Below are 11,662 nucleotides of genomic sequence, written 5' to 3' on the forward strand. Positions count from 1 at the left end.
ATCTCCATCATCACCAGCATTGCACCAAGGTCCATGGCGCCGCTTCATGGTTGTCCATCACTTATAGCTACTATAACAACTACTTGAAATAAAGCTATTACATGATGAATTGACACGCAGGTCTTAACAAATTTAAGGACAACCATTAGGCTCCTGCCGGTTGCCATAATACAACAATGAACATCTCATACATCAAATATAATCATCATCACATTATGGCCATATCACATCACCAAACCCTGCAAAAACAAGTTAGACGCCTCTAATTTGGTTTGCATATTTTACGTGGTTTAGGGTTTTCGAGTAAGATCCAATCTACCTACGAACATGAACCACAACGGTGATACTAGTGTTGACAATAGAAGTGCAAATTGTAATCTTCACTATGGTGGGAGAGACAGACACCCGCAAAGCCACTTATGCAATACAAGTTGCATGTCTAGCGTGGAGCAAGTCTCATGAGACGCGGTCATGTAAAGTTAGCCCGGGCCGCTTCATCCCACCATCCCGCAAGATGTAAAGTACACAAACTAAAGCAACAAAAGCATCACTGCCCACAAAACTATTGTGTTCTACTCGTGCAACAGATTTATGCATAGACATTGCTCTGATACCACTGTTGGGTTCGTCGCATAGAAAACAAAAAATTTCCTACGCAAAAACGAAAAAAATCCAAGATCTAATCTATGGAAAAGCCAAGATCTAATCTATGAGATCGGAGCAACGAGATTGAGATGAGACTAACCCTCGAAGATTCCAAAGCTTACGAGATTAGATCTCGTTGTTGGTGTAGACGATCGTCCCGGTGCTACAATCCGGCAGCACTTCCGTACTCGGTCGCGCGTACGGTGTCGATGAAGCCCGTCCTCTCCCCGTTCCAGCGGGCAGCGGAGGTGTGGTAGTTCTCCACGGAATCCCAGCAGCACGACGGCGTGGTGGTGGTGGTGGAGAAGAAATACTGCAGGGCTTCGCCTAAGCCTGAGCAGCGTATGGAGGAGGAAGAGAGGGGGGCGGCTAGGGTTGGATGGATGGGTCTGTTGGCCGGCCACCCCCTCCCCTCTTTATATAGGGGGAGGGGTCGGCCTAGGGTTTCCCCCTGGCCCCACCTCTTCCTTGGCCGGCGCATGAGGGGGGGAAATCTTCCCCCCCAAGCCTTCCCCTTTATCTCTTCATTTAAACACTTTAATCTTGAGATAGATTCTATCTCTAAATTTGAACCATTTAAATTAGAGATAGATTCTATCTCTAGGGGTGGGCCGGCCTGGGCCCACATGTCATAGTGGGCAGGACCCACCATGCCATGTGGCTCCTATGTGGCCTCTCCCGGGGTGGTGGGCCCACTGGTGACCCTTCTAGCACATTCTAGAACCTTCTAGAAGCTCCGGTCAAAACACCGGAACTTTCCTGAACCCCGGAAAACGACTTCCCATATATGAATCTTATTCTCCGGACCATTCCGGACCACCTCGTGATGTCCTGGATCCCATCCGAGACTCCGAACAAACTTCGGTCTCCATCTCATATTCCGAATCTACTTATGCGACATCGAACCTTAAGCGCGTCACCCTACGGTTCGTGAATTATGCAGACATGGTCGAGACTCCTCTCCGACCAATAACCAATAGCGGGATCTGGAGATCCATAATGGCTCCCACATATTCAACAATAACTTAGTGATCGATTGAACCATTTACATACGATACCGATTCCCTTTGTCTCGCGATATTTTACTTGTCCGAGGTTTGATCATCGGTATCTCCATACCTCGTTCAACCTCGTCTCCTGACAAGTACTCTTTACTCGTACCGTGATATGTCATCTCTTATGAACCATTCATATGCTTGCAAGCTAATTAGACGATATTCCACCGAGAGGGCCCAGAGCATATCTATCCGTCATCGGGATGGACAAATCCCACTGTTGATCCATATGCCTCAACTCATACTTTCCGAATACTTAATCCCACCTTTATAACCACCCATTTACGCAGTGGTGTTTGATGTAATCAAAGTACCCTTCCGGTATAAGTGATTTACATGATCTCATGGTCGAAGGACTAGGTAACTATGTATCGAAAGCTTATAGCAAGTTGAACTTAATGACTTGATCTTATGCTATGCTTACTATGGGTGTGTCCATCACATCATTCACCTAATGATATGATCTTGTTATTAATAACATCCGATGTTCATGATCAGGAAACCATGATCATCTATTAATCAACAAGCTAGTTAAATGAGAGGCTTACTAGGGACTCTGGTTGTTTACACAACACACATGTATCAATGTTTCCGGTTAATACAATTATAGCATGGAGTGTAAACATTTATCATGAACATTAAGATATAACAATAACTGTTTTATTATTGCCTCTCGGGCATATCTCCAACAGTAGTACTAAATGTACATGAGAACTTGTTGTTCGACCAAGCAAGAAGAAAGAGGTCACTTTGATTTCTATATTGATCATGATGTTGTGTAATGGTTCCTTCTTTATTGTATGTAGTACCGTCGAATTGAATGCAAAACACAAAATAAAAAAGAAAACACTAAATAAAAAAATTGAATGGTAAATGCAAATTGAAAATCAAAACCCAAAATGAAACCTAAAACCCTAAACCCAGCGCATCTTTAGTCCCGGGTCGTAATCGCGCCCGGCCGCCCCAGCGCGGCCACGTGGACACCATTTAGTCCCGGGTCGCTACTGACCCGGGGCTAATGGTTTGGGCCTTTAGCCTCGGTTGGCTAGTCCCGAATGGGGGGCCGGGAGTAAAGGGGCTTACGGCCCGGGGCTAAAGGGCCTTTTTCCACTAGTGATAGCCCACTTCTGTCGGTACATCAATCCGAATTACTGCCAAACATGTGCCCTAAACGATTACTTCTTCAGTTACTACCAATACCATAATGCCACGAGTCTATTTTTTATTTTGTTTGTATTGCGTATGGCTTTTTAATGGCTGCCTGTTATACCATATGTTCTTAATTACTGGAAAGGCAAACCTGTTGCTCGTTTAAAGAAACTTGTTTAGAAGCATGCAGCACGAGTGTAAGCATGAAGTTATTCACTATTAGCGTACTCTGCTGATCTGCTATGTCATTCGTCGTTGTCTTGACCTAATTTATTCAACAATAGTGCTCATGAGCTATGCAACTGCGCAGCACAGGCCAGCTAAACACACTTGATTTGGTGGTGTAAAGGAAGGAAATTGCAGCCCCATGCATACACAAAGATAAATAATAATTGTAGTATCGTCTACAGTCTCCGTGACATAGTGCGACCTAGATGTGCCATTGTTCTCGATATCTCATATTCCCACAATTTTTCTATCTATTTTGGTCCTGCTCATCGGCATTTTAATCCTCTCTTATGAGTATCTTATTTTTCACATATATAATATACTACTAGGCGTCTAGAGCTTACTGTGTATTCAGGAGTACTCAGAGTTGTATATATAAGGAGCAAGCATGATTCTGGATAGTGAAGTTGGGTGGAACATTAAATCTTTATCATGAAATAAATACGCATGAGTTGCAATTGGTGCATCGACAATTAATATAAGAAAATTTCCAGCACTTCGTACTCATAAGTATTTTATAATACGAATGAAATAAATATGCAGGAGTTGCAATTACCGCCTCCGCCAAGTTGGATGCAACTTCAAGGGCAAAAGAAATGATTCTCAAGGTTTTCATGGAGGAGACCCGGGTGATGATGGCCGACCTAAGCCTCATGGATGAAATGTCGAGAGCTTCGTACGAGAAGAAGAAGCAATTGATCAATTGACCATTTCATATGTGTTTGTATGAACTATGTGGAATTGGTGGTCGTTTTGGTACTTTCATGCCCGGCGCCGGGTTTTGAATTTGAAACTTTAATATCTATTTGTTTTAACTATGTCATTTGAATATTTATATTTGTGTAATGTGTTAAATTTAGCATATTCTGTTGTTGGTCATGTATATAGAATGGCTGAAATGAGTACAAATGGCCCAAGGCTGACATGGCATGTACGTTTGGGGACTCCGGTGGGTGCTGGTGCAGACACAGTCCGGGGCCGGCTTCGGAGGAACAGTGCAGCATGTACGTCTCCGACGTGGCGCTCAGCGTCCAAAGCACTACAGAAAACTGAAATGATCTAGTAGCTGGACTAAATCTTCTTTACTATTAAACAACAATCGGTGGTGGTCGTACGTAAGAAAACCCTTCGTCCGTAAAAAAAAAAATCGATCCTTCCGTGCTTCTCGCTTCGTTAGATCGAACAAAAACCGGTCCTACGTTGTTCGTGCGTTCGCGCTGGCGCTAAAAAACCGGAGAGAGTCCTTGTTTCGTGCTTGGTTTCGTCCGTCTAGAAAATAGCTCGGATCCTTTGCTTTCCTAGCTCGTGGCCGAGAAAGAGCTCGATGGATCCGATCTATACTCCAACTCCGGCAGGAGACACGGAAATAATCCTCATAAGGCCGGCAAGGCCTGAGTTCTTGGTTTTCTTGTAATTAAGCACGCACAGGCCAACGTCTTTGGATCGATTTCCCCATACGCGAGCAGCATCACCTGGCGGTTGTTGCCGCCGACTACGGCCGCGTGCGTCGGTGACGTCGACGGAACATCGATCGATGGAACAGGCTGCTCGCAGCCCCACCATTAGGCTTCAGCTCGCCCCAGGTGTCACCGCCGCCAGGCCCTGGAGCGCCGACTACATTCACGCTTCATCTTCAGCCTGCAGGACTGCCATCACTCTGGCGACCGATGGTGCCGCTGTCCTATCCCGCACCGTGCTGGGGCGTGCCCTCAGTGCTGCCGCAACAGCAACCGCCCTAGCGCTGGCCGCTTGCACCGCCACATATGCAGCACCACCAGCGGCCGCCGGCAACCTAGGGCTACATGAGGCCGTCGGCACCTGCTGCTGTGTCGCCGCAACATCCGCCGCGTTTTGAGGACCAACATCATATATACGCAGCAGCCCAGGCAGGTGATTTACCTTTAGGGACTGTTGTCTGCATAGCCTTTGCCAGCATGAGAGTTTACTACACGGTGACAGCGGATTAGGGATAAGATTACCCATCTTACTAGAATTGAGAACTGTCACAATAACAGACGACGATCTCGACGGCTCACCGGCTGGAAGGCCATGGATTTGGTGCACGTTGAGACGTGGTTCTACAGGTCGCCAGGCACTTGGCCGAGTTCTTCATTGGAGTCTCCCTGCTGTTGTGCCTTTTCTTGGAGGATGCTTCATTGCCTGTTGCGTTTTTGGTTGCGGTGAAGTGCTTCTTCGTTTTCTGAGATATGAGATGAGTTTTCTTCATTGCCTGTTGCGTTTTTGGAGTATCCGATGGAGGACCTTGAGGAAGTTCAGAACATAGATCCCACCATGAATTGATGATTTCATTGGCAGGCATGTGGTCGCCTTGGTCATTCCTGGCCACCAAGAGGCCACCATGACCTGCCGAGATGTTGTCATCGACCACACACCTGGTGTTCTTTTCTGAGGCGGTGCCCCTGAGGTCAATGGAACGCCTGGTGTTCTTTTCTGAGGCGGTGTTCTTTTCTGAGGAGCGCCTCAACACTCGAAATTGCTACTTGGAAAACTAGGCTTCGTCCTGCTGAGGATTGTCGTTTCGCTAGCAACTCAGCTAGAGGCCAACTCCGTGAGAAAATAAGGTACATCGAAATAGATTACTATGTGTATGTGAGGCTGGAAAGAGCATAGTCAACGTGTTAATCTGGTAAATGTGTATTCTTTATACTACGGAGTACATCTTAGTACCCTGTCCAGAATGTTGTTTTGCATATATCGCATGCAGCAATCAAGACATGTGTTGGGTGGTGCGGAGCGACAACATGGCTTTGCTTGAATTCTTCGATCGAGCCATGTTAATGCCAGATCGTCACCTCGGCAAAGGAAACATTCAATGGTAAGAGTTGCTTAGATAAAAGGAAAAGTTTATTTTCCTTTAAACATTTTGCAACAACTACTTCGGTTGTTTATTAGTATGATTTTTTTTAAGCATACGGCTTGGTTTAGATAAAATTAGGCTCCAAAGCCTGACGGGAATATCAAACGCTCATGGTTGTTATGATAATTTTTCTTTATTCAGGAAATTTTTGCAGCTCCTTGTACCAACATTTCCTTTTATGTAGAATCATCCTCGATCTACGTGGCGTTGTCAACTTATTGATTATTTTCGTGCAAACTCATCTTTCTTAAAGTTTTAACGATTAATGAGACATATCAAAGGCTTACTGTTTGTCATAAAGTGTTAACGATTAATGAGACAGAAAATTTGGTGGTGGTGGTGACACTTTGTTACTTTAGATTTTCTGAATGAAGATTTGCTATATAGATGATCGAATGAAAATGAGAAAAGTAGCACAAAATGTTTTCATTGTTGAATTAATATATATTATGTAATAATTTATTAATCCGTAGCAACGCACGGGCACTCAGCTAGTCATCATCGTCTTAGAACGGACTAGAATAGTAGAGGATGAGTCACGGCAGGACAAGGCGGATTCCATCTGCCCGGTTACTCAAGGGACACCGGGACTGCTTTCAGTCACTACAGGAAAACGGTGATATACCGACGGCCTAGAGCTATGCCGATGGCCAATTGTCGGGGCCGTCGGCGTAGCCTCTAGACGCCTACGGCTAGAAAAGGACCGTCGGCACAACACTGTCATCAGCATAGCGGGGGCTAAACCGACGGCCACCGTCGGCGTTGCCATGCCGTAGGCATTTCCAGAGATATGCCGAGGGCTACCGTCGGCACAGCGTCACCGTCGGCATACTAGGCTGACACATGGAGCTGGAGGTCCCCTAATGACGGCCGTTTGACGGTGCAGAGCTATGCCGACGATAAGGCCGTCGGCATAGCTCTTTTAACTTTCTCACGCCAGCGCGCCGTCGGCATACCTCTTTTACCTTTTTCCAAATTAATGCTTTTAGTTCCTATATATGATTTAGTTATGTTTGCATTTGATTTTTTTGTTGTTCCATGATACTTTTAGTTTCTACTAATACATCACATAGAACGAAGGTGTAAACCAGCCATATACACCGCCGTTGGACGTATAGGGGGGAACTCCCTCGTGGGGTCAACCGGAGGGAATCTTCAGAGAATATGGGCTCATCCTTGTTACTACATGTTCCTATGACCTAACCAAACACAAAGGAAGGCAAAAGTCCATTGGGACACCACCGTTGGGATCCGGTCAAAGGGGTAGAACGCGCGGTCAACGGCACATGGTTTCGCTGGATCCCGCTCCTCGGAGGGTCAGAATCCCCCCAAAACTTGCGTGTGTCCCTATGGTATGTATACAAGTGTGGTGGGAGGTTGGTAGATCCAATATTTATCCCCGGGTGTGACCGGCTTCACGCACATGCGCTGACGACACTTAGGAAGGTTCTGGATGTATAGGGGGAAACTCCCTCGTGGGGTCAACAGGAGAGAATCTTGAGAGAATATGGGCTCATCCTTGTTACTACATATTCCTATGACCTAATCAAACACAAAGGAAGGCAAAAGTCCATTGTGACACCGCCGTTGGGATCCGATCAAAGCGGTAGACATAGGGTTTCGCTAGATCCCGCTCCTCGGAGAGTCGGAATCTCCCCAAAACTTGCGTGTGTCCCTATGGTATGTATAAAAGTGTGGTGGGAGGTTGTTAGATCCAATATTTATCCCCCGGGTGTGACTGGCTTCACGCACAATGGCTGACGACACTTAGGAAGGTTCTGGACGTATAGGGGGGAACTCCCTCGTGGGGTCAACCAGAGGGAATCTTGAGAGAATATGGGCTCATCCTTGTTACTACATGTTCCTATGACCTAACCAAACACAAAGGAAGGCCAAAGTCCATTGGGACACCGCCGTTGGGATCCGGTCAAAGGGGTAGACCGCGCGGTCAACGGCACAGGGGTTCGCTAGATAACGCTCCTCGGAGAGTCGGAATCTCCCCAAAACTTTCGTGTGTCCCTATGGTATGTATACAAGTGTGGTGGGAGGTTGTTAGATCCAATATTTATCCCCCGGGTGTGACCGGCTTCACGCACATGCGCTGACAACACTTAGGAAGGTTCTGGACTTATAGGGGGGAACTGCCTCGTGGGGTCAACCGGAGGGAATCTTGAGAGAATATGGGCTCATCCTTGTTACTACAAGTTTCTATGACCTAACCAAACACAAAGGAATGCGAAAGTCCATTGGGGCACCGCCGTTGGGATCCGGTCAAAGGGGTAGACCGCGTGGTCAACGGCACAGGGTTTCGCTGGATCCCGCTCCTCGGAGGGTCGGAATCCCCCCAAAACTTGCGTGTGTCCCTATGGTATGTATACAAGTGTGGTGGGAGGTTGGTAGATCCAATATTTATCCCTCCGGTGTGACCGGCTTCACGCACATGCGCTGACGACACTTAGGATGGTTCTGAACGTATAGGGGGAACTCCCTCGTGGGGTCAACCGGAGGGAATCTTGAGAGAATATGGGCTCATCCTTGTTACTACATGTTCCTATGACCTAACCAAACACAGAGGAAGGCAAAACTCCATTGGGACACCGCCGTTGGGATCCGGTCAAAGGGGTAGACCACGCGGTCAACGGCACAGGGTTTCGCTGGATCCCGCTCCTCGGAGGGTCAGAATCCTCCCAAAACTTGCGTGTGTCCCTATGGTATGTCTACAAGTGTGGTGGGAGGTTGGTAGATCCAATATTTATCTTCCGGGTGTAACCGGCTTCACGCACATGCGCTGACGACACTTAGGAAGGTTCTGGACGTATAGGAGTGTGTACATGCAGCCGCTTATCGATGATTTGCACCATTCTTGGGACCACGGGACGTGGACGTACAACCGAGCATCGAGGACAAACTTCCTCATAAAAGTTTGGTTTCACTATTCCATGCATGACCTACCCGGGTACGCCCTATTCTGCGGACATTGTACAGTTGGGAAGATGCCATGTCCAGTGTGCAGGCATGCTCTCAAGTTCATGTGGCTGAAGAAAGGTGGCAAATATTCCGCCTTTCCCAAGCAGCGACAGTTCCTCGAAGAAGGGCATCGATTCAGAGAAGACAAAAAGCACTTCACGAAAGGCAAAGTTGTCAGTGAAGTAAACAAGATACCAACGTTCGACGGTGCAGTTGTTGTTGCCGAGCTACTTGCGCTCTAGAGCCTAAGCCCAATGGCAAAGGTTTTGTGGGATATGGTGAGACACACAACTGGACTCACGTTGCAGGCTTAACGCAGCTCCCCTATTACAACGACCTCAAACTTCCCCATAACATCGATGTGATGCACACCGAAAAGAATGTTGCAGAGTCCCTCTTTCACACTGTCCTGAACATTCCTGAGAAGACAAAAGATAATGTCAAGGCTAGAGTCGATCAAGAGAGGCTCTGTGATAGAAAAAACCTAAACATGCGGCCTCCCCAGGCCAATCGAAGAAATTGGGTCAAGCCAGATGCCAACTTCTGCCTTCTAACTCCCCAAAAGAAGGAGGCATTCAGTTGGCGCAAATACCTCGTGAGGTTCCCAGATGGTTATTGTTTGAATATCAGTAACAGAGTCAATCTTTCAACGGGCAGAGTCACCGGGCTCAAGAGTCATGACTATCACATATGGATTGAGCGGCTAATGCCAGTGATTGTTCGAGGCTATCTCCCCGAGCGTGTCTGGCGACCGCTTGTGGAGTTGAGTCATTTCTTCCGCATGCTCTGTGCTAAAGAAATATGTGAGGACATGATGAATGGACTGAGTGAGAAAGTGCCGGAGTTGCTAGGCAAGTCAGAGATTATCTTTCCGCGAGGCCTCTTTACTCCGATGGCACATCTCATTTTGTATCTATCTTACGAGGCAGTCATGGGGGGACCGGTCCAGTTCCGTTCGCAGTTTTGTATTGAGAGAGAATTTAAGCATATTCGAACAAAATATGGAAACAAAAATCAGATTGAAGCATGCATATCCGAGGTGTATATCATCGAGGAGGTGTCAGATGTCACGACAACGTACTATGCCGACGATGTTCCCACTCTGCATAATAAGCTCTCTCGGTACAATGCCGACGAGCCCAAGTATAAATCCAAGCTCCTCCTCTTCCAAGGGCAAGGTGGCAAGTTTGGTGGTCAACATAATTATACCGTGACGATGGAATAGTGGGAGGACATCATGCTCTATGTGTTGATGAACATAAAGGAAGTAGAGGAGCCGTTCATGAGGTAAAAATTGTGAACAAATTACTTTGCAACTAGTAACTGGGTTTAGGTCCAATATGTGTTCTTTTTTTCTTTTAGACAATTCCTGGAATAAGAGTGGTCGGAAATGTGGGCTCCTAATGACGCGGAGTGTGATACTCTTCTAAGAAAGGGTGCCCCCGGAAGGAAAAATTTCGTGGCTTTTTCATGGAAAAAGTAATTTCTAACTTATCCCTCTTACCTAGTTTAACATTTGTAGTTTCTATTACACGGAACTGATGCACCCTACAATTTCAATTGAACTTGTAGGGAAATGATCTCAACACATCTATGATGGATGAATTGAGATGGGTTTCCCAGGGTTTCGACCGTAAGGTGGTGAGGTATGAGAAGTATGATGTGAATGGGTATCGCTTCCATACGGAGGAGCACCAGAACAGTCGGCCTAATGCAAAAAACCGTAAATACTGGAGTGTTTACCCGAGGTCAAGATAATGTTGAGTACTACGGAAGGTTACAAAATGTATATGAGCTGACATTTCATAAAGGGCCACATCATCTCACTCTCGTTGTGTTCAGATGCCATTGGTTCGACCCAGATGGTGGACATCGAACTATCCCTTCCATTGGTTTAGTGGAAGTTAGGCCTTCAACCACCTATCGCGGGTCCGATGTCTTTATTGTGGCTCACCAGGTGACACAAGTTTATTATCTGCCCTACCCATGCCAGAAAGAGGAACTAAAGGGCTGGAAAGTTGTTTTCAAGGTATCGCCACATGGTAAGCTACCCATGCCAAACGAGGACGATTACAACAACATAAACCCCATCACATACGAGGGAGATTTTATCCAAGAGGAAGAGGACGGCGGGGACTTTGATGTACTTATGGGTGGTCTTGAGGACCTCGAGGACGATGCACAAATTCGTGGTGAGGCAGTTGTAAATATAAAGGACATAGATATGCTCTCCAAGTTACATCTCGACAAAAGTGACAGTGATGATCATGAGCCTCCACCGTTCGAGGGCCTACCTTACTTCTCACGTGATAGTGATAGTGATAGTGCTTACGAGTGATGATTCACGGTGAGGGTCTTTGTGTCTTTTTAGTACGCTTCTTAGTTGCATCTATATTTCATTATGCCTACTAATTGCTACCATGCTTATTTATTGCCACCATGCTTATTAATTGCTACCATGCTTATTTATTGTCACCATGCTTATTACTTGCTACTATGCTCATTCCTTTGCATCAAGATTTAACTCTTCCTTACTAATTGTTTACTCGTTCTCAATGCAGGTGATTGAACCATGAGCAAGAATTCCATAAAAAACGTGCTTAGCAAGATGTTCACCTAGAATAAGCCAGGAGCAACTGCTCGAAATAGAAGACCTCCTATTCACTTCGGTGACGAGGAAGGAGGAGGGGATGAGAGTCTACCTCCACGAGGATGAACCCGGAGGACCACAGTTGAGGAG

Source organism: Lolium perenne, chromosome 6 (genome assembly GCF_019359855.2).
Source record: "Lolium perenne isolate Kyuss_39 chromosome 6, Kyuss_2.0, whole genome shotgun sequence".
Classification (NCBI taxonomy): Eukaryota; Viridiplantae; Streptophyta; class Magnoliopsida; order Poales; family Poaceae; genus Lolium; species Lolium perenne.